This window comes from Pseudopodoces humilis, chromosome 22, assembly GCF_049639895.1.
Source record: "Pseudopodoces humilis isolate 2021_Gansu_Grassland_sample_001 chromosome 22, ASM4963989v1, whole genome shotgun sequence".
Classification (NCBI taxonomy): domain Eukaryota; kingdom Metazoa; phylum Chordata; class Aves; order Passeriformes; family Paridae; genus Pseudopodoces; species Pseudopodoces humilis.
In genome coordinates this window covers 7378742-7400114 of record NC_142221.1, presented here as the reverse complement: position 1 = coordinate 7400114, position 21373 = coordinate 7378742, and positions in this window count along the sequence as shown.

The following is a 21373-nucleotide window of genomic DNA, read 5'->3' as shown; positions in this document are numbered from 1 at the left end:
AGCTGTTCAAAATGCATTTATTATTGGCGATGGGGAGATCCTCAGGTAAAGCGTTACTTTAGGACTTCAGTGACTTTTAGTCAGTGTAGGACTGGGGCCCAGGGCCCTCCAGACAGAGGATTTCCAAGGAAAACAAGGCAACCTCCCCTGCCTGCAGCTCCTTCCTCCCTTATCGCCACATCTTGAGTACTACTGCGCAAATAACAATTGGGTATTGTTAGGCAAAAGAGATTTAATTGCAGCCTACACTCCCTGAGAGGGTAAGATCGGCTTTTCTCCAGATCTAATCTTCATTCTTCATCTTTTCTTCTCTCCCTTTCCTGGAAGTTTCTCTTTTCTGTCTTTCCCAGCCAGCAGCAAGTGACCAACCTAAAAACGTAAGAGAGAGGGAGGGGTGCCCTTGTCACTTCTTCTTCTTCTTCTACATTTTTGAATAGCCTTTAAATCCTTTGGAGTGTTGTGTCCCACAAGAAAGGATTAGCAGTAATTCCCCTGCCATCCCTGGCTTCCGAAGCTCTGACAATTCATTCTCCTTAGATCCCCTAAACTCGCGGCTGAATTCATTAACCAGAGGACACGGAGCGGGCTTTGGGGGAGGGAATGTCCCGTGTCCCCCCTCCCTACAGCCTGCTGAACACACCCACATGAACACACCACCGCTGGCTCCTGGACCAGCGACCCCAAACAACCCCAAACCTGCCCGATGTTTGGGATGCTCTGGGGGGTTCAGCTCCCCCGCTGCCAGGTTCACAAGGCAGCACCTGGAACTCGCTCTCCTTCCCATGGCTCCCGATGGATCTGCTGGGAGCCTGTGCCCCCTCCCCTGCTCCCACACTGCAATCCCTCTGTTTTCTTTTCCAAGCTGTGCTGGGAAAGGCTCTCTGCCTCCTCTGCCTGGCTCTGGGTGCTGCCAAGCCCCCTCAGATGATGAATGCTGCCTGTTACCTCTGCCCTGCTTCGCTTTCCTGTTGGTAAAATGGGGTTCACAACCTGCACGCTGTGATTTACCAGAGTGGAGCGCTAAGATACAGACAGAGTCTAGATCAGAGCCTGTGAAAATGCACTTTCTGTTCCTCAACTCTGCTTCCCTCATCCTGGGGTTTTGAAATCCTCCTCTACAGCTCTCCCCCAGACCAGCAGATGTCTGTCTGAAGCCAGATCCTTCCATTCCCTTTCGTGTCACTGGTTCTATTTGTGGTCACTTAAGCTTTGCTTTCTTTAAGGAAAATAAGTGCAGAGAGTCCAGGTGCAGAGAGTAGCACAAAGAAAAAAAGAGCAGTATTTGGCCCCCAAGACCTTCTTTGCAATTCTGCTTAACAGGAAAAGCCTTTCCTGCCCAGGCATTTCTTCCTGCCATCTCTTCTCTCATGCTGTAAATATTAAAATAAGCTGCTAGTAAAAAAACTCACAAGCTTCCTCCTCTCAGCTCCTCCTGAGTGTTGCCCACATCTTTCTGTCCTGCATGGAGTCAGCAACTTTCAGTTCCCCACTTCTTGCCCCCTCCAGCAGCCTGGATTTTGTCTGGTGCTGAGCTGGGCCAGCCCCACTCTCTGTTCTGCTGCTTCCCCACCTCTCAGTGCCCCAGAGGTGGGCTTCACTCCTCAGCCAGAACTGCCTGGGCTGTGTTATTGAGAGCCCTGCTGGGAATTACAGGATGTGTGCCTGCTGGAAGGGCTCTGGCTGAGCAGCCACCCTCTGCTCTGGCCGAGGTGATGGCCACAGGCGTCCCCTGTGTGATGGGGAGGTGCTGTGGGCTCTGCAGGTGCCCTCCTGTCACCTCTAGGGCACTGACAGGGAGAGAGGGCTGACAAAATACTGGGATTGAAGCCTGAGCCAAATGTGTGAAGTTTCTTGCCCTCCTTGATAGCCATTTCTCCTGGAAAAAAAAAATGAATGTTTTATAAAGAGCTTCATGAAAGCAAAGTATATCATGATTTCAGTGTGAGCAGACAGCAAGAGAGATAGGAGCATCCCCTTGGATTTGCCTGCCTGAGGTTATTTACCTCAGGAAGCTCCTGAATAAAAGATACAAAAATACAGCAGAAAGTGGTATTATTTGCTCATTTCAAAGCATGATGGGAGGCAGAAAAACATTATAAGGGGTATCTTTGAGTTTTGCCAGCCTGGATTTGTCAGGGCAGCGTTTTCATGGAGCGCTCTCTGGGTGACCCAGTTTCTGAGACACAGGCACAGACACACACACGTCCACACACACAGAGCCCAGCCACAATCCACAACTTTAATAGCTGTGTGACATACAAAGGAGATTTTGATGCAAAGTGGAGCTGACAGAGAAGTGGAAGAAGTATCTGGGTTTTTTTGTTGTGTTTTTTTTTTTTTTTTCTATCCAGTGCCAAACCAAGATTACAGTCAAGGTGGTTTCAACCTTCAGCAAGGACTGATGTTACCGTGGGTTCTGCTTTTAATGACATTTAGCAAGAAGCAGCAGCTCGGGGAGGGGGAACAAGGGTTTTCTTTTCAGGAGGAATTTACTTGGGCTGTCAGGATTAAAGGCATGAAGCGAATGCATAGGGGGCTGCAAAGGGGGTTTAATGGCTTTGCTGCTGGTAAGGGCAGCACAGCTCTGAGACAGGGTGTGCCAGGCCTGTCAGGCAGCTGATAAAATATCTGTGGATGTGGAAGGGTGCAGCAAAGAGAAGTCATGGGAGTGTGGTCACACTGGGGTGACTGTCACCGATGGTTTCCTGGCTGTGGTGACACAAAGGTGTCCTTATGTAGCAAAATTCTCTGCAAATCCCCCATCCTCAGGGGTGAGGTGGCTGCTCCAGACCAGCTGATGGGTGTCACTTCTCACCATGGCTCCATCAGACTTTTCTGTAGATCCTACAGGGAGCAGGCACGAGGCTGGGTGGGCTTGACAGGACACCAAGGCTGGTGCAGGCTGGGTTCCTGGAATGGGTCCAGGCATCCACAAAAGCTCCTAAATTATGCCAAGTTGTTGGGTTGAGTGCACCCAGGCTGTTTCCATGCCTTCAAAGCAACACAGATTTTATTCTTGCAGCAAATGGCCTTATTAAACCTGGGGCTTAGCTCTACTTGGAGAGAAAGGAACAGCAGGCAAAACATCCAGAGAAGATAAATGCGGGGCCAAAGTGCTTCCCTTCTCGAGCTATCCCAGAATCTGGTCATGTCAGGGAGGGTCCTTGGGGCATTGTTTTGTCTTGGGTCTCCATTCAGAAAACACTCTTCAGCTACAAATAAGCTGGTGATGCCTCCAGGAGGTAGTAAATGCCTGGATTCAAAGAGTAAAGGAGCACTGGGTGAGGCAGCACCACCACAGAGCAAGTGCAGCCCCGGTGGTGAGAGCTGGCAGAGGGCACTGGGCACAGCTCAGGAGAGATGGTGCCAGACAAGGAGGAAAATAAAAGCAGAAGGTGCTGCTGTCTGTGGGATGGTGCATTGCAGTCACCTGAACCTCAGCAGATGGAGGTTGGTGTTTGCTGGACTGTGCTGGGAGACCTTGTCAGAAATCCCCTGGTGTGCAGAGGCCTCCAGCCTGCTCCTCTGGAGAGATCCAGGAGCAGAGGAAGTGGCAGGGACCTCCTGCTCCTGGGGACTGACAGCTCGGAGTGAAGGGACCTGACAGAAAGTGCTCAGCTTCAGCAGGAGGCTCTGGTGAGAGAAACCGAGCCAAGCAGGTCCCACAGCTTGAACAGTGCTGTGAGAGAAATGTGGAGGGCTTGACTTGTTTTTGGGAAAACCTCTTGTTTTATGACTTGGGGGATTTTTAATGGGGCAGGCTGGGGAAGAGCCAGTCCTCAGTGGTGGGTGCAGAGCAACATGCAATGAGGAAATGCAGCCTTGAGCTCCAGTTTCTCTGCCTGGATGGTGAGAGGAATGATGGGTTTGTCTTTACAAACAAGCTGTGGGTCTGCTGATAAGATGAAACTATCACTGAGAGATAAAAGAAACCATGGGATGGATTCCAGTGATTGAATGAAAGATGAAAGGGACAATGGGGAAATACCATAAATTCCATAAGAATTAAAAATTAAGAGGGAGGGTTATAGATTAGAGGGGGATTTTAGGTATCAGGCATTCCGGTGAGTCTGTGCCTCTCAAGTACCTCAGGCAATGGGAAAGAGAGAGGGACTTGAGCAGGAAATTGGGATAAAAAGGAGGCTGTGGACTCCAAAAATTGAGACACCCCAGGGGAATGCCCCATGGCCTCTCCCTTTACTCAAATAAAGTAAAAGGACTCCTCTGTCTCCTCTTTGGACACAAACCTCTGGTGTTTGTGGATTAATTTTCCCGACAACGGGAAGTCCTCTCCCGTCACCCCTGCAGCTGGAGAGGACAGCAGCCCCCAGCCCAGGGACCCCCTTCCCTGTGGGATGAACTGTCCGTGGGCTCAGAGCAGAAGCATCAGGCACCATCAGGCTGCTCTCCCTGCCTGGATGCAATGGAGCAGCGATAGCTCCGTGTTTTGTGGCTGCTCTTTGCATCCGCTGTACAAACATGGTGCAGGGAAATGACAGCAATATGTGTCCCCCTGACACCCAGAGAATAAAGTGATATTGCTGTGAAAATGAGGCTGCTGCTGCACGGCTCAACTCTGAACCTTCCCTCTGCGAAGGAGCTATGATTAGAATCTCATCTCGTTCTGTGTTGCACAGCACCTGCAGAAGAAAATCCCACCCAGCAGCACGGAACTATTTTTAAAGGCCTTTTTCTGACAGGCTGGGAAATGGGGATGGGGAGAGTCCTGCTGGCACCGTGGAATTCTTTTAAACCCCCTGGCAGGAGAGCATGGAGCTAGACTTGGGGAACGTGACTCAGAGAAAGGAAGAGGCAAAATCTTCTTGCCAAGTCTGAAGTTTGTGCCAGCTCTTTGCCTCAGGAAGCTGAATTTCAGCATCTTCTGGGTCTGTTGGTTTGGGTTTTTTTCAGGTTTGCTGTACCTGAGTGAGTGAGACACCTCCAGCTGTCAGAAATTTGCTGAGAGAGACTCGTGTGCTTTGAACAGAGGGGCACAGGGGTGAGTGGCACGGGAATTGTGGGCAGCAGTGTGTCCCAGGGATGCTGTGCTCCCAGCCAGGACTGTGGGAAGGGGCTGCCTGCAGCTTCTGGGCACCACAGAGTGAGAAATGGGGGAAGCAAACAGGCAGAGAAGACCAAGAGGCTGAAAGAGTCAAGTCCTTGGGGTGTGGGATATGACGAGCTGTGAATTCCGGGCTGTCAGTGCCAAAAAGGGTTTATTCACCTACATTTTGGAGGTGAGTAAATGCACCAAGAAGCCTCAGAAGTGTCTGGGGATGGAGAGGGAGAGCAAAGTGTGGGCTGGTGGAAGCAAAGCCCCACTTCCCTCTTGATATGCTGCTCATGGATGGGGCTTGACGCTGTTCAAACATAATTTGCTCTCCCTGTCTGAATGGAACCAGGGAAGTGTATTACATTTATCTTAATAAAACAAGGGGCTGTGGAAGCAGTGGAACGGAGGAAGCCTGGTTTTCCACGGTCATCTCCCGTGTGGATTCTCTGGCTGAGCTCATATCTCACCCTGGGAGCAGGATGGAAAATGGAAGGGCAATGGCAGAAAGTGCTCATTTGAGAATATCCTCCTTTTTAAATCTTGTTAGGACTTAATTCCTCAGAGATGCCTCTTCTTCCATCAGATCTGACTGCAGGCCAGCAGGCTTGGAAAGCTACTGTGCAGCGCCCATGGGGCAACAAGCCCAGTCTGGTAAACCTTCTTTCCATGGGGAATTATGTTTAAAAATAAACAGAATTGGCCTGAAATCCCTACAAATTATTTGCCATTGCACCCCACAGACTGTGACCCACATATCTGTGCTTTTCATGCTGACATTTAGCACCAGGGCTCTGGAGCTGGAATGGAGATTGGCATAAACCTGAGGAAAAGTCCCACTTAGGATGTACCATGGACCATCCAGGCTGCAGGTGGAGCATGCAGCATTAAATTGATGTACCCAGCCACAAAACCGCTTCCCATTTTGTATAATACAGGCCAACAGAGATTTGAAAAATGTTCCCTTTCTGTACAGAAAGACTATTTTTAAAATTGAACAGTAAGTTAGTCCTCTATTGACTTTCAATTTCCATCCTCTCCCATTTCCATAGCAACTCTGGCCATTTATGCATTTATCTTCATATTTATCTTTCCTCTCTCATATAATTTCAAGTGGACTCAAGTGCTGCAAAAGGGTTAAACCAGTCTTTCAAACACCTCCCTGTTCTTAAGCAATTACTTGAAAATACATATATGTATGTATATTTATATATACACTAGGCTAAACTGACATGTTTGTGGTTTAATGAAAAGTGTCGCTCGAATATTTGCCCTGAAAAACCCTTCAGGGCAATAACAAGAAGGAGTCACAGCCTCTCTCCTCTCACCTTTATTTGTGTTATGGCTGTGTTCAAAATTCTCCCCTGGAATCTAAACTTGCAGCTGCAAGAGGCAGTCACAGGCTTGGGACTGGCTGAGCTCAAGATTTGGCAATTTGGGCTGGTTTTTGTCTTATTTTTTATTTTTTATATTTTTTTATTTTTTATTTGTTGTTGTTTTGTTTTGGTTTGTGGTTTTTTTTCCTTTTTTGAGGTATCTGTATGTGTATTTTTTTACTTTTTTTTTTTTTTTACTTGTTATTTCTTTGCTTCTGGGCTTTGGGCACAGATGTGAGTTCACTGTAACCATTCACAGTGCACTGATAGAATTGTCCCAAGGATCAGGAGGGGTTTTGGTGGGAATGCAGTGACCTTCTCTGGGACTTTGCTGCCCAGGAGAGCAGCCAGGCAAGTCCTATCCTTGAGGAATCTCCATGCACGACACCAGAGGGCCCCTCCAAGGAGGAATTTCTGGCTGAACTCTTTGGAGAGCAGATTGGTCTTGAAGTCTTGGTACTGTCTGCATGAGGCACTGGGAAGAAAGCTTTGAGGTCAATAATTCTCTTCTAAGTCCACACTTGAAATTTGTTTCCTGTACTTTCACAGTGCTTTTAGCTGCAATCTCCTGCAGGATTTTCATCCTAGGACTCTCTTGACTCTGAATTTCCATCGTCATCCTGCCTCTCCTTTAGTGCCCCCTCCAGCCCTCCTCCATCCAGGTGATTATTTTTACAAGGGGAAAATATCCCCCTATCCCCAAGAAAACACAATTAATTGCAGCACAGAAGAAATGGGACATGTTTCCCTGGGGTTCTGGTGACACATTCCGGGGGAGCACAAGGTGACCACGCTGTTTTGGGACAGCTCTGTCACTCTGTTCCCTGATTACCTGCACAAGGACCTGCCCAACTGACCGAGGTGCTGAGGTGCCAAAGGCATTTTAAATTTTTTATTTTAATGGGCCTGAGAGTCTAAATCTCATTGACTTTCAAATTGACTGTGCAGATCAATGCACGACGCCCTGACAAGGCAGGATGGTTTCCTACAGGACATCCTCCTGCACACCAGCCATCCACACTCATTCTGCTCCAGCAGCTTGGGATTCAGCTCTGATCTTCTCCTGCTGCAGGATTTCTGCTGAGTCCTACAGCCAGACCTTCCAGGTGTTTTGTGCAAGGATATCAGTAAGCAACTGGTGGAACTGTTGAAGTTATTAAAGTGCCTAATTCCCGTTGAAACCTGCTTAGATGCACTTGAAAATCCTATTAGAGCACTTGCCTGCACCTTTAAGCACCTAAACACCTTTGAAAATGCATTCTTTGATCATTTAGGGATTTAAAGGCAGAGTGTTTCCAGAGGATTTGTGCTCCTAACTCACTTGCTGCTCCCAAAAGAAATCTCTGGTTTTGCCTGTGTTGTGCCTGATGTCCCATGTCACCTTCCCCTTTCATTGCATCACTCGAGCTGTTCCTTGCTGAAGGACTCTAAATAATTCCTCCCCCTGCCTTACTGTTGACACCTTCCTGAGTATTTGCAGGGCATTATTAAATCACCTCTTTACTCATCCTTTATCTGAGCTGTACATAATTAGCTCCTTTAATCTTTCTTCATAGGTCAATCCTTCTAAACCCTTAATCATCTTTATCTCCTTTTGCTGGAGCCCCTCCAATTTGCTGACATTTTTTTTTCCTCTTCATTTTATTTTGCATCAAGAAACAACAAAACCTCCAAGGGCTCTCCGGGCTCACTGACGGCAGTGTGGGGCTGTGGTTTTCCCTGTGGGCTTGCCCCTTTTTACTTCTGACCCAGCCTTGGGAACAAAACTGGTGTTGGGAGGGAGAAAACCATCCCTGCCCCATCCCTGGAAGTGTGCAAGACCAGGTTTGACGGAGCTTGGAGGAACCTGGGATAGTGGAAGGTGTAGAATGAGAATAGCACAGCCTGTTTTGCTTGGAATGCAAAAATCCTCTTTCTGTGCTTCACGTGTTTTAAAAGTCTTTTATTTAGATTATATTTGTCTTCAGTTCTTCATGCCAAGGGTCTGTGAAGCTTTCTCAACTGATACCAAGCTCATCTTCACAAATTCCTTGGCTGGAAGGATGGCAATAGGATGAGGAAACTGAAGCACTGTGGAAGGGATGGAAGGCAGAGCCCTGATCCCCAGCCTGGCAGCAGCTCTGGCCCTGCTCTGTCTGAAAGCACAGGACAACAACCCCAAAAAGAGCAGAATTCCTGGGGGAACAGAAGGGACCTGTGACCACTTGGAATCTATTTAGGCAGTGCTTTTGTTGGCTATATTATCCAAACCTGCACTTGCCGTTCCTCGGTGGGAAGCACAGCTTCCTCCTCCCAAGCAGGGACACCAGGGGCTCCCTGGCACACACTTGGCTGAAAAACAAAGGCCTCCTTCATCTCCTTTCCTTTTATTAGTCACAAGTGACCTCTGGGTTGAGCTGATGGCAGAACCAACCAAAGCCATGAGTGGTAGAAATTTTCCGCTCAAACCTGTCTTGTGGCACTCCTAAAACATTGGAAACCCAAGCCTGTTCCACTGAACTGGGAGCTGCAAGTGATCAGGACCAGCCCTGGGGGAAAGTCCCAAAGTTTCTGTGTCCCTTGGTGCCAGAGAGCACTGACAGGGCCACCAGAGTCACAACTGTGATGATAAAACCTGTGCCTGGAGGCATCTCTCATTCTGGAATGACTTTGTTTTCCCTTTTCCCAAGCAGCAAAACCTTGCAGATGGGGTGTGATGACCATCCTGACCCCACAGGGCTGGGCTGGCACATCACAAAGTGAGATGTAACTGGCTTGGAAAGAAGCTGGGCTGGTGCTGTGCTCTGCACAAGCAGCTTCCAGATGTGCTCCAGGTGTGGTGGGGAGGATCAGGCTGTGGAAGTGACAGGTGGGGTTAACCAGAGACTGTCCCTTCAGTGTGCTGAGAGGTGCCCACTTGTGCAGAACGAGGATGGAAAGCTGCATGTTTATGCAAGTGCTCCAGGAGATGGTGGGGGAGCTGCTGACAGGGAACTTTCTGCTTGTCAGGGATGTGGAAAACTCAATCAATGCAGCAAGAGTCACCCTGAGCCTGAGGAGCTCAGGCTGGGGACACTGTGACCCTAAAGAGGAGATGAGAAATAGCTCTGGTGTTGCCATCCCTTTCCTGTGCCCCTCCCAAAGCCCAACAGGAGAGTCCCAAGTGCTCAGGGAGCCCACTCTTCACTGCTCCCTGGCACCAGCAGCAGGCAAACAACCCAGGGATGCTCCTAGTGCCCTGCACCACTGGGAATTCCTAAAGCTGAACAAGGCTGGCAAAAAGAAGATCTCCAGGCCATTTCCAGTCTAGGAGCCACATTGTTCCTCTCCCTGTTCCTGGAGCAAGGGGAGGTGAAGACTGCCTGTGTCACATCCTTGCAGTGACTTTTATGGAGCCCCATCCATCCACCTCCTGCTGCTTGGAATTGCCACAACTGTTTCCATCCCTCTCTGAGCTCTGATGTTTCCAGATGGGACCATTAGGCTCCCTTGGAGTGCAGCTGTAAATATGTGCAGAAATGCCACCCGGGCACTGCAGGAGTGCCACCAGCTCTGCCTGGCTCCTGCTCTGCAGTCACAGGAGGGGCTGGGGCTCCCTGAGGGCTCCAGGATCTGCAGAGCTTTGCAGCAGCTCCATTAGCAAAGGTTGCACTCCACAGAATCAGAGTGGTTGGGGTTGGAAGGGACCTTAAAGCTCATCTCGTTCCACACCCCTGGCATGGCAGGGACACCTCCCACTGCCCCAGGCTGCTCCCAGCCCTGTCCAGCCTGGCCTTGGGCGCTGCCAGGGATGCAGGGGCAGCCACAGCTCCTCTGGGAACCTGTGCCAGGGCCTCACCCCTCTCAAAGGGAACAATTTCTTCCTAATGTTTAATCTAAACCTCCTACCTGCCAGTTTGAAGCCTTTCCCCCCTGGTGCTGAGAAAACCAAAAAAGCCAAAGCAATCAGGGCACAGCTGGAGTGGGATGGAGCTGACTCTGCCACTGCTCTCTCAAGTGCCCATGGTCACCTTACTGATTGGTTTGGAGTTGTATGTCTGTGAGTCCTTGCAATGTGGGAATGTCTTCTGCAGTGTGAACAGCCCACAGACCTAGTTTTTAGTGGAACCTTTACCATAATGGGAATAATGAGCTTATCAGTCTTTCTTTTGCCAATAAAAGTAACATCATCATGCCCGTCACAGGATTCTTTTTCTGCATATTCCCCTTCAGAGGAGAAGCGTAGTTGTGCTGCTTCTTCCAGCCAGAACATGTTCTGGTGGCAGTGTCAGTGCTGGATGTCTGGAGGCAGCTCAGTGAACATGAATCCACAGTTTGTGCCACACAGCAGCCGTGCCATGAGCTGGTTCTGTGTCCCTGAGCAAGGGCAGGCTCTGGTTCCCCTGCTTCCCTCTGCAATGACTGCCTGCAGCAAAACCTTTCTCAGGCAGGGGGAAATCCCAGGCTCTACCCAGCTGGGTTGCAAAACTCCCCCGAGTTCAAATCGGAACTCTGAGCTGTTGGCATTTAGGAGCACAGCAGGGAGAGTCAGCAGCAGATGCCTCACTCTGGGAGCAGTTTCTTGCAAAGCATTCAAACTATTCAGTCATGTTTTACTTGGGGTGCTGTTCCACAGGGCTTCTTCCTCCTCTTCCTGCATCACAGCACAAAGTGGGGTGACTGTGACCTTCTCCTGACAGGCAGAGGAGGGATTCTCCTGGACTGCGAATGCAGCATTCTTGTAGCAAGCACTTTCCAACAGAACACTTGTTCCCAAATCACTGCTGTCTCAGGTAATCCTAAATATCTGTGTCCATCCCTCCAGGAGAGGGACCCTGGACAAGGCTGTTAGGGAGGTATCAGCCAGCCTGTGGTTTAGGAAAAGCTCCTGTGTCTACCAGGACCTGCAAGACATCAGAACATGTTACAGGATCCTCTTTATTAAGAGTGGATTTTTTTAATAGCAGTGAATAGGCAAAATTAGTAACTCTATTTTTTCCAACCTGGGAAACAAATTTATTTTAATGCAAAACTCGCCACACTTCATAATTACTCAGAGGATGGATTTATCAGTAGAAAGAAAACCCTTTCCCTTCCCTTCCCTTCCCTTCCCTTCCCTTCCCTTCCCTTCCCTTCCCTTCCCTTCCCTTCCCTTCCCTTCCCTTCCCTTCCCTTCCCTTCCCTTCCCTTCCCTTCCCTTCCCTTCCCTTCCCTTCCCTTCCCTTCCCTTCCCTTCCCTTCCCTTCCCTTCCCTTCCCTTCCCTTCCCTTCCCTTCCCTTCCCTTCCCTTCCCTTCCCTTCCCTTCCCTTCCCTTCCCTTCCCTTCCCTTCCCTTCCCTTCCCTTCCCTTCCCTTCCCTTCCCTTCCCTTCCCTTCCCGCACCTTCCCTTCCCGCACCTTCCCTTCCCTTCCCGCACCTTCCCTTCCCGCACCTTCCCTTCCCGCACCTTCCCTTCCCGCACCTTCCCTTCCCTTCCCGCACCTTCCCTTCCCGCACCTTCCCTTCCCGCACCTTCCCTTCCCGCACCTTCCCTTCCCGCACCTTCCCTTCCCGCACCTTCCCTTCCCTTCCCGCACCTTCCCTTCCCGCACCTTCCCTTCCCGCACCTTCCCTTCCCGCACCTTCCCTTCCCGCACCTTCCCTTCCCTTCCCTTCCCTTCCCTTCCCTTCCCTTCCCTTCCCTTCCCTTCCCTTCCCTTCCCTTCCCTTCCCTTCCCTTCCCTTCCCTTCCCTTCCCTTCCCTTCCCTTCCCTTCCCTTCCCTTCCCTTCCCTTCCCTTCCCTTCCCTTCCCTTCCCTTCCCTTCCCCTCCCTTCCCTTCCCCCCCCTTCCCCTCCCTCCCCCTCCCTTCCCTTCCCTCCCCTTCCCTTCCCTTTCCCTTCCCTTCCCTTCCCTTCCCTTCCTTCCTTCCCTTCCCTTCCCTTCCCTTCCCTTCCCTTCCCTTCCCTTCCCTTCCCTTCCCTTCCCTTCCCTTCCCGCACCTTCCCTTCCCGCACCTTCCCTTCCCGCACCTTCCCGCACCTTCCCGCACCTTCCCGCACCTTCCCGCACCTTCCCGCACCTTCCCGCACCTTCCCTTCCCGCACCTTCCCGCACCTTCCCTTCCCGCACCTTCCCGCACCTTCCCGCACCTTCCCGCACCTTCCCTTCCTTTCTTTTCCTCTGTTCTCTTTTCCTGTACTTCTCATTAAATTCTTTTTTCCCCCCTTAGGTCCCAAACATATCCCCATCCCTCCTGGAGCTGCATTTCATCACATATCAAATGGCTGAATAGCACAATTGACAAAAATTTAAAACTGATTTTAAAAGAATAAAAGGTCAAAATCTCTGGAAAAGTTTAACTGGCCCCATTCTGAAGGACAGAGGGATGGATCAGCTTTTACTACGTGCACTGATCCACCTACAACAAACTGAGATCCAAATGGGGCCTCCTCACGAGCCAAACTTCTCAAAACATCCTTTTTCTAAATCAGCCTCCATCCAGCTGAGCAGAGCTCCCAGCCCTGTCCTGGTGCTGCGGGCAGCAAAGCTGTCAGTAATAACATCAGCAGCAGCTCTGCCTTTAGAAAAGCAAAAGTCACCAGTGAGCCCCCCAAATCCCCGATCCCTGACCCTGGGATCTGCTCCCCTCCGGGGAAGCACTGCCCCGGTAAATACTTTCAAATAAACGGCTGAGCAGCAAGAACTGAAAGCTGGGAGATGTGATAAGCGAGGCTTTGTCCCCTCCTTCTGGGGATTGATGTTCAAATAGCGGCTGAGGTTGGCTGGGTTGAGCTGTTTTCCCTCAGCCTCGCTCAGAATCCCGGGATCTCTGTGGGAGCATTTCCACCCACCCCTGTGAACTGCCCCCTCTGAATAAACTGCATTTGAGAAGGGCTTTAAAACACCCCTGTCCCTTTCAAAAGGCGGCTCTGAAAGCTCAGACTCCCTCGGCTCTGGAGGGCTGAAGTGAGACGATTTCACGCCTTGGAGAAAATGGTTTATAATATATTTACGACAGAAAAATAAAAGATAAAGACTATTCTCTTGTCTATCTTTTTTCCCTTCTCCTTTTTTCTTTTTCCCTTTTCTTTATTTACCAAAAGTACCTCCAGGGCTAATGGCATTTTCTTTGGCCGCTGGGAGCAGAGGAAGATAGAAGTCTGAAATATGAAAGCTTTTCTCTTGGTTTTTAACAACTTTGGATCACTCTACTTAATTCTCAGTCTCAGTTCAAAGCAGGGCTAGAAACTGAAAGGCTGGTTCTGTTTTTCTCTGAGAAAAACTACATTACTATAAATGATTGCTTATCCCAAAAAGAAATATAGAAGCATAAAATTCCTTGTCCTGGCATGAAAAAAGTCAAAATCACTGAGACTTTTGTGAGCTGTGACAAAAAGACAACAAAAAAAAATAGACTGCAATATTTCATTTTGATGATATCAAAGTGTTTCATGCATGACCTGTTTTTCATTTTTATAATATATTTTTATTGTAATCAGCTTAAGTTTCAAAACAAAATGACTTTGAAAAAAAGTTAAAACAAGTTGTCTTAGTCTCCAATTTTTCTTTTTTTTTTTTCTTTTCCCCAGCAGAAGAAATTCATCAAACTGGGTCTCTTTCTCCCGAGCATTTCAGCTGAGAAGAATCTGCCTTTTCCAAACTCTGAGATATCTTAACAAGATATTCCTGCCTGGCTCTTGCTGTTCCAGAAATAGTGAGTTTCTTGGGATCCTGGTGCTTAATAATGACAGATGACAGAAGTTTTGGGACAGGTAGGGCTCAAAATGTAGAATGGAAATCTTAAGGATCTTAAGGAGAGACAAGGATTTCAGCCTTTCCCAAACTTGCAGGTCCTGGAGGTCTTAACCAATCCTAAAACTAAGGGATGGGTGTGTTAATGCAAGTTCTGGGATTCCCAGCTTGCCATGCAAGCAGGAAATTTGTCATGAATGGCCCTTGATGTGTTATTTTGGTATTCCCTCTCAGGATATAAAAGTCCAAACCCAGAAAATTTGGATAAATTAACAGATTCCTTTTAGCTTCTGAAAAACTCTGTGATTTCTCTTTGGGCTGGCTGGATTTTAGCTTTGCCTCCACAAAAATCGTTTGGCTCAGTCAGCAGCTCCTGAAGAGAAGTGCCAGTATGGGAAAGCAGGAGTCTGCTAAATCCTGGTGCTTCTGTGAGGAACCATCCTGCTCCTGTGCCCTTCCCACCCTCCCAACAGCAGAGGGTAATGAGGATGGAAAAACAAAATCATAAATTCAGTATTAGGAGGATCATAGACATTTTTTTTTACCTCCCAGCTAATTGTATCACTGCTTTATTTAAAAATAAAAAGAGCACAGTGTGGTTAGGAGCCACTCCAAGGTTCAGAGATAGACAGAGAGATGACTTGATGGCCTAATCTTTGCTCTTCTGACCAGAATTTGTTCCACAATCACGAGCTGCTCATTTAACCCCCCTTGGATGTAGGTTCTCCAGAAGTGGAATGAAAATACCCCTGCAGTTAACTTGTCCATCCAAATGGTAACCAAAGATTTTATCACTCCTGAACCAATTGCACGTAGAGATTGAACTGATTGTAGGAGCAGAATAATTTCTATATTATCCTCTTCTTCCAAGTTTCAGATGTGCCAGGATCTCTGGTGCATCAGCTTTAGATTCCATGAGCCTTGGCAAAGTGGAAAAATAGAGTGACTCTTTCTCCAGGGGTCATTTCATCAAGGTGTTTCACCCTGACCATGACAGATGTTCTTGTACCCAGCGTCTGCAAGAGGGAGATTTATTCAGAGTCAATACATTTTTTTTAGCTCTGGTTAAGTTTGTGGATAACCTAGGTGAAGTGATTTTTATTTTTTTAAATTTTTTTTAAAGATGGGATGGAAGAACCCCACAAGGTTTGACAGGGAATTAGCTTCAACTTAAGAGAAGGGCAGAGCTAGGAATAGGATGGAGGATGGTCTCTGGGGAGGATGAGAAAATAGAAAGGAGAGGAAAAAGGCAGATTCTTAAGGGGATGAGGCCTTGGCCTCAGCTATGGAAACAGGTAATTTCCCAGTACAGATGGATAATAGGGATGAGGATTCAGGGGATGTGGCACTGGGGTCTGGTGAGATTCAGCCTGGCAAATTGACACCACTGAAAAGATCACAAATTCTTTCCCTCCCCTCCTCGCCTTCGCCTTCACCAAAGTTTAAAGTTTACCTGCTAATTCCCTTATCAGAAGTCTGTGCTGAGAACTCTTATCTGGATTTTACAGGCAGCTCCTGGCACCAGACCAAAAACTGGAGGAAAGCATTTCATTCTTCTCCAGTTGTTCAATGAAAGCAACATTTTAAGCCAACAATATTATTGTCATTAATGGGATGGGACCATTAATGATGGGAATTTGTGTGTTTGGCTTTCAAATGAGATTTGCCATCTATCCCTGCTCCTGACCTGCTGCAGCTTAGTGGGGCTAAATTGCTTTTTAAATCTGATCAAAATGATCCTTAATTGAGGCATTAAACCCAGGTTCAGCTGATTTTGCCCTGCCACTGCTGGTGGCTGCCCTGGGCTTATCAGGCAGGCAAGAGGAGTGTCCCCAAAACAAGGCCAGAGCTCCAGTGTCTGCGTTTGGAGGAGTTTTTCCTATCATTCCCCCCCAGATCTCTCTATTTTTCTCTTTCAAATGTAATTAAAAGTCATTCTTTTAACTTTATTTATTTATCAGCTTGCTACATTTGAACTTGCAGGCGCCTTCATCTCAGCATTCATCTCCTTACCCTTTAAAGTGAACCTGACTCAATTCCCCATCCCCTTCAAAACTCTTTATTCGTTCTGCAGCACTTCCCCCATCCCCAGCTCTTTCTCTAATTCCACCTTCCTCTTCATCTGCCCTGCAAACAGCCCAGGGCTCTGGGCCAGGCTTGGCTGGAGATGTGACCTGGCCTGTGAAGGGGGTGACATCCCCCTGAGTCCCTGAGGGGAAAGGCAGCCCTGAAACCTCTATGCCAAGGTCCTGTTCCTGATGAAATCACTCCTGCACTTCAGGGTGGAGGAACTTTCCCTCCCTTTCCATGGTTTGAGGTGCTGTCTCCCACAGGTTTTGGGGGCAGCTGGGTCCCTCTTCCCCTCCTGTCAGCTGTATTGTGCCTGACTCCGACAGGAGTTCGGGTTGTTGGCCTTTTTCCCTCTTTGCCAGCAGCCCCTCAGTGCCTGAACCCACGAGGCTTCTGCCATGAAGAGCAGGGGATTCAGGGGAGGTCCAGCAGAGGAGCCAAGCACAGAGAATGATTCAATACAACGCCCAAGAAGTCCTTGATCTTCAGCTCCCTTCACATGGAAGCCCAATTCTTACATTCTGAGGAAACTGAGTCTTGGAGCAAGGAGATGCTCTGCTCTGTGTAGCTGGGATTCCAACCCTGGCTTATTTTCTTTTAAATACCTCTGTCCCCCAGCAGAATCTGGTCCAGCTAGAGAGAACCAAGGGTTTATTCCTGGTTCCTCCAAGTTTCCAGGTTCTGACCCTGCTTGGCTCTGCCCAGGCACTTAGTGGAAGCTGCCTGCAGAGAAAACAAACAACCTGCTCTGGATTTGTCTTGCTGGGAGTTGAGTTGCTTCAGTGCCTTGTCACTGAGATGTGGTGATTAAAGAGATCAGCTGTGGAGCTTGGGGCACAGTGAGGGGACTCAGACACTTTGTAAGCTGTCACCTCACACTGCCAGGGTGAGTCTGGTGCAGAGGAGAGCTGTGATAAGGCTGCTGTGTGATGGGACATCAGTGCCTAAGGCACTGTGAAAGAGTCCATGGACCTCTTTGTACTGATGAAAATGAGTCTTTCACTTTCTTCCATTTTATTTATTTTATTTGATTTGATTACTTCACTTTATTTCGGTTTATTTTATTATTTTTTCCTCCCCACCAAGCCTCTTTTCATCCCCTTATCTTCTCCGGTAGTTAGTAGATTAATGCATGTCTCAGGAAGATAAATGCACTTTCAGATCTTCAAAAGGCAAGGCAGCCTCTGAAACCAGTGTTTACAACCTCCTTGGCTGGTGAGAAGGCAGGCAGCATGACATGACCTTCAGTTAAGTTCCAAAGTCGAGCTGAAATGCAGATCCTGGTCCCTGGGAGCTCAGTGGGTACTGGTGAATTCAGAGAATTCAGGTTTACCTCTGTTCCCTCCCTCCCTCCCTCCCTCTGCCTACTCTCTGTCCCCAAGCTTTGAATGAGGGTTTGGGGATGGAGGAGGAAAGAGAGAGGGATGATAGAGTCAGGAGAGGGAGCAAGGCAATCCTCCCCAGGATTCAGCACTATGGAGATACTGAGACTTTTATTGGCCCTGAATCCTGGGCCAGGACACAGCAGCTGGACATGTCCAGCTCCAAAGGGCAGCACCCTGCTGCTCTCCACCAGATCACACCAGTGCTTGACCTCTTTGAAGGTCCAGAGTCCAATACAGCTCTGTCTTGGCCATGCCTGGATGTCCCATTATCCTCAGGATAGTCACCCATGGGCCCATGATCCTGACTCCAGCCTGACTTTTCCAGGCATGCTTTAACTCTGTGGCTAAACCACACACTGAATTTTATAGATTATCTGAGGGCCAAGGTGGCTTTGAAATATCCATTTTGCACTCCAGCTCTATCCTCCACTGTCAGGAGGCAGAGCTTGGCATCCCTGGCTGTGGCTTGCCTGACAGCACGAGCAGGAGGAGCAGGGCTGAGGATGGCAGGGTCAGAGGAGCAGGGCTCATGTGTACAGAGCTTAAGTGGTGGCTCCAAGGTGGGAGAAAATGTGATTGTGTTTGAGCTGTTCTCAGGCATTTCCAAGCTCATCTCTGTGAATTAGGGGCCGAGTGAAGTCATTAAACCCTAATCAAAAGCAGCTAATCAGGAATCAGTAGGAGATGTTCCAATTAATTGCAGCTGGAGCAGTGGAGCCAGAGCTGGGAAGGGGGGTGGCCATCAGGAAAGGACAGCAGGGTCCTGTCTGCTGCCACTGAGACACCCCAAGGGGGCTGTGCCAGCTCACATGGTGGGTTTCAGGGTGTTAAAGTATTTTGGGCATCTCAGAAGACCCTTTGATGTTGGGGTTTCCCCATGATTTCCGAGATGCACTTTGAGGCAGCTGTGGTGGTGTGGATATTCTGCTGCCCCATGGTGATGGGGGTTCTGCAAGGCTTCTCTGCCTCTTGGAGGGGGAGAGTTCTCACTCAGAGCTCTTAGCAGAGACCCATTCCCGACATCTCTTTACAGCTGACTCTCCAAGTGCTTTATGGATTTCACGGGTAAATATCAGCATCTTGACTTTCCAGGAAACTGAGTGACGTGCAAGAAGTGCTCTGACATCCCTGAGCTTTGTCTGCAGCCCAGTGAAGATTTCACTGCAGTTAAAACAGAGCTTTAGGAGCTGGATGCAAAGCAGCCTCAGCTGTGTCAGGATGCCCTGCAAGGGAGGACACTCTCAGTTGACATTTTCCTCTTCTGCTAACTCATGTTCACAGCTGAGATGAGAAGCAGGCTCTCTGGTGGGTCACTGACACTCAATAACTCCCCACAACCCCAAGGCTCTGCTCTTCTAATTGGGACCATTAATGGGAGCAGCATTTGCATTGCATGTTCTCCTCAGTTCAGCCAGGGTCATGCTTTCCCACCATATCCTTCTAGACCTAAAGTCTTTCCTCTCACCATCCCTGGAGTCAGCAGACAATTGTGCCCCATGAAAGCAGACAGAGTGTGGTGTGGAGAACTAGGACTGAAGGTGCCTGGACCTCTGGGCACCCCCTGTACCTTTGAGTCACTGGAGCATAACTCTTCTTTGTGTTCCTTTCTATTTGATGATAAAAACCCTCAAGGACACCATCAGCTCCTCTCACCATTAAAGGCATCTGGAGAAGAGCAGAGGTATTCTGCTGCTTTTGGAAATTCCCTTGCTTCCTGCTCCAGAGAAACATCTTTCTCCATAAATCTTATTGAACCTATAAAATGCCTTCCTGTTCTTTGGCCTCTGCTCAGCTCCCCCCATCGTGCCTGTTCCACCATTGCATTCAGGCTGCTCTATAAAAAGAATAAAGTGCATTGTGCTGGATCAAGCTCAGCTGTAAATCCCTGCCAGCCCAGAGTTGACACAAATTGAATTCCACCATGGCTCTTCTTCAGAGGGTTTGCCTGCTGCCTTTTAAATTTGCCAGGGATGGGATGCAATTTAGTTTAAATAACTAATAAAGTGGAAAGGTGCACAACATGGTTGTAGGGCCTTGGCTGAGAGGTTCAGGTCTGCAGGAGAAGGAGCACTACTCTGTCCAAAAAAACACTGCTCAGAAATGCAGATGAAGGCAACCAGCAAGCCTGAGTTCAGGTCTGCAGGTACAATCCAAGAATTTCAACCCCAAAAGAAAAGTTTCCTGGAGAGCCACCTCCTCAGACAGCAGAGTGGCAGCAAAGCCTGGGAGAAGCCTCAGAATCTGCAATCTGCTCTTGGGTGTGTGTCTGTGAAGGTTTTCCATCTAGCTTGAGCTAAAGATTCCAAGCCCAGCTCATGATCTAAACCAATTCCTGCTTTATTGCAGGAATTACATATTTGTAATCCTGCAGTTCTTCAGTGTGTAACTCCAAACTCCACACACACTGGGAGCTGCTGCTTCCCCACTTTGGGCAGACACAGCAATTCCTCTCCAGGCCTGGCAACCAAGGACACCTCAGTGCCTCAGGCCCCAGAGATGGAAACAGAAGGGAGTTGGGGGCAGCAAACTTGGGGGAAATGACTTCATTCCCTGCAGCTGGAATTGGGGGATGAACCCCCAATGTGCAAATGGACCAAAATTATAAAAGTGTGAAACTCGTGAGCCACCGCCCATTTTGGGTGCAGCCCCTGGGGGCTTTGTCTGCCCAAAATGTCCCTGCAGGCCCCTCAATAAATAGAACTGCTTTTTATTCCCTTAACTCTGCCTGGCCTCTGTTTTTGGGTAGCCCCAAAAGGCATCAATGGCACTCCTTGTGACACTGGATGCCACTCCCTTCCCTCCCCAGGAAGGAAAACTGCTTTCCCCACAAGGTTTTGTTTCCTACCACCCTGTGCTTGTGTTACTTTCCTCCCCTCCTCCTTCTCCTCCTCTCAGTGGCTGTGCTGAGCTATTGATTCCTGCCTGCTCACTCTCTGGATTTGGGGAAGGGGGAGGGACGCCTCCAGGGTAGGTCAGGATAAATCGCACTTGGCTTCTGCATCCCTTACTCGAGGTCTCCATTGCATCCTTGTCCCTGTCGCAATTTTTCTGCCAAATGCCATTTTCACCCTCGCCACACATCCCCAGAGAGCTTTTATTTATGGTTGGTACAACAAAACTGAGTGACACCAGCTGTTTCCCAGCCTGCAGGAGCACATCCATCACGGGGGGCTTTAGAGAAAGCCTTTTGTTTAATTATGGGATCACTCCTTTTCTCTCTCCAGTCCCTTGCCCCTCCTGGCCTCCCTTTGCATCACTCCAGTGATGAGGCCAGGACATATTTCATCCTCTGCCTGCAACTCAAGTGATTTCTGGATGTTCTCAGTTCACCTTCCTGCTGGTGCAAACCCTTCTTCATTGCTCAGAGCACTTAACACCTGTGAGGAGAGGGTAAAGGCTCCTTCTCTGCACAGGCAGTTTGGGAACAATAAATATCCTACAAATATTTTTGCAGGACATGTAGTGGCCCTGATTTCTGTCTTCTTCTCTTGGTATGTAGTCAGGGTTTTCTTTTGATAAAAAGGAAAACAAAAATCCTAAAAGATTCGCTGAGGGAGCATGAGAGCAATTTTCATCCAATCCTTCCCTATTTACTCAGATTCTGATATGACTTAAATGTTTTGGGTTTTGTTTTTTTTCCCCACAGATCCCACTGTCTGGAAATGCATCTTGCAGTAGACTGAAGTTCATCCCCTGTGGTTCAGGCTCTGAAAAGTCACCCACCAGTGACAGCATGCAGGTAAAACACCTTTTGGGCAAGTTCCTGCACAGGGGTGAATTCAACACCTCCCACTCCCTGG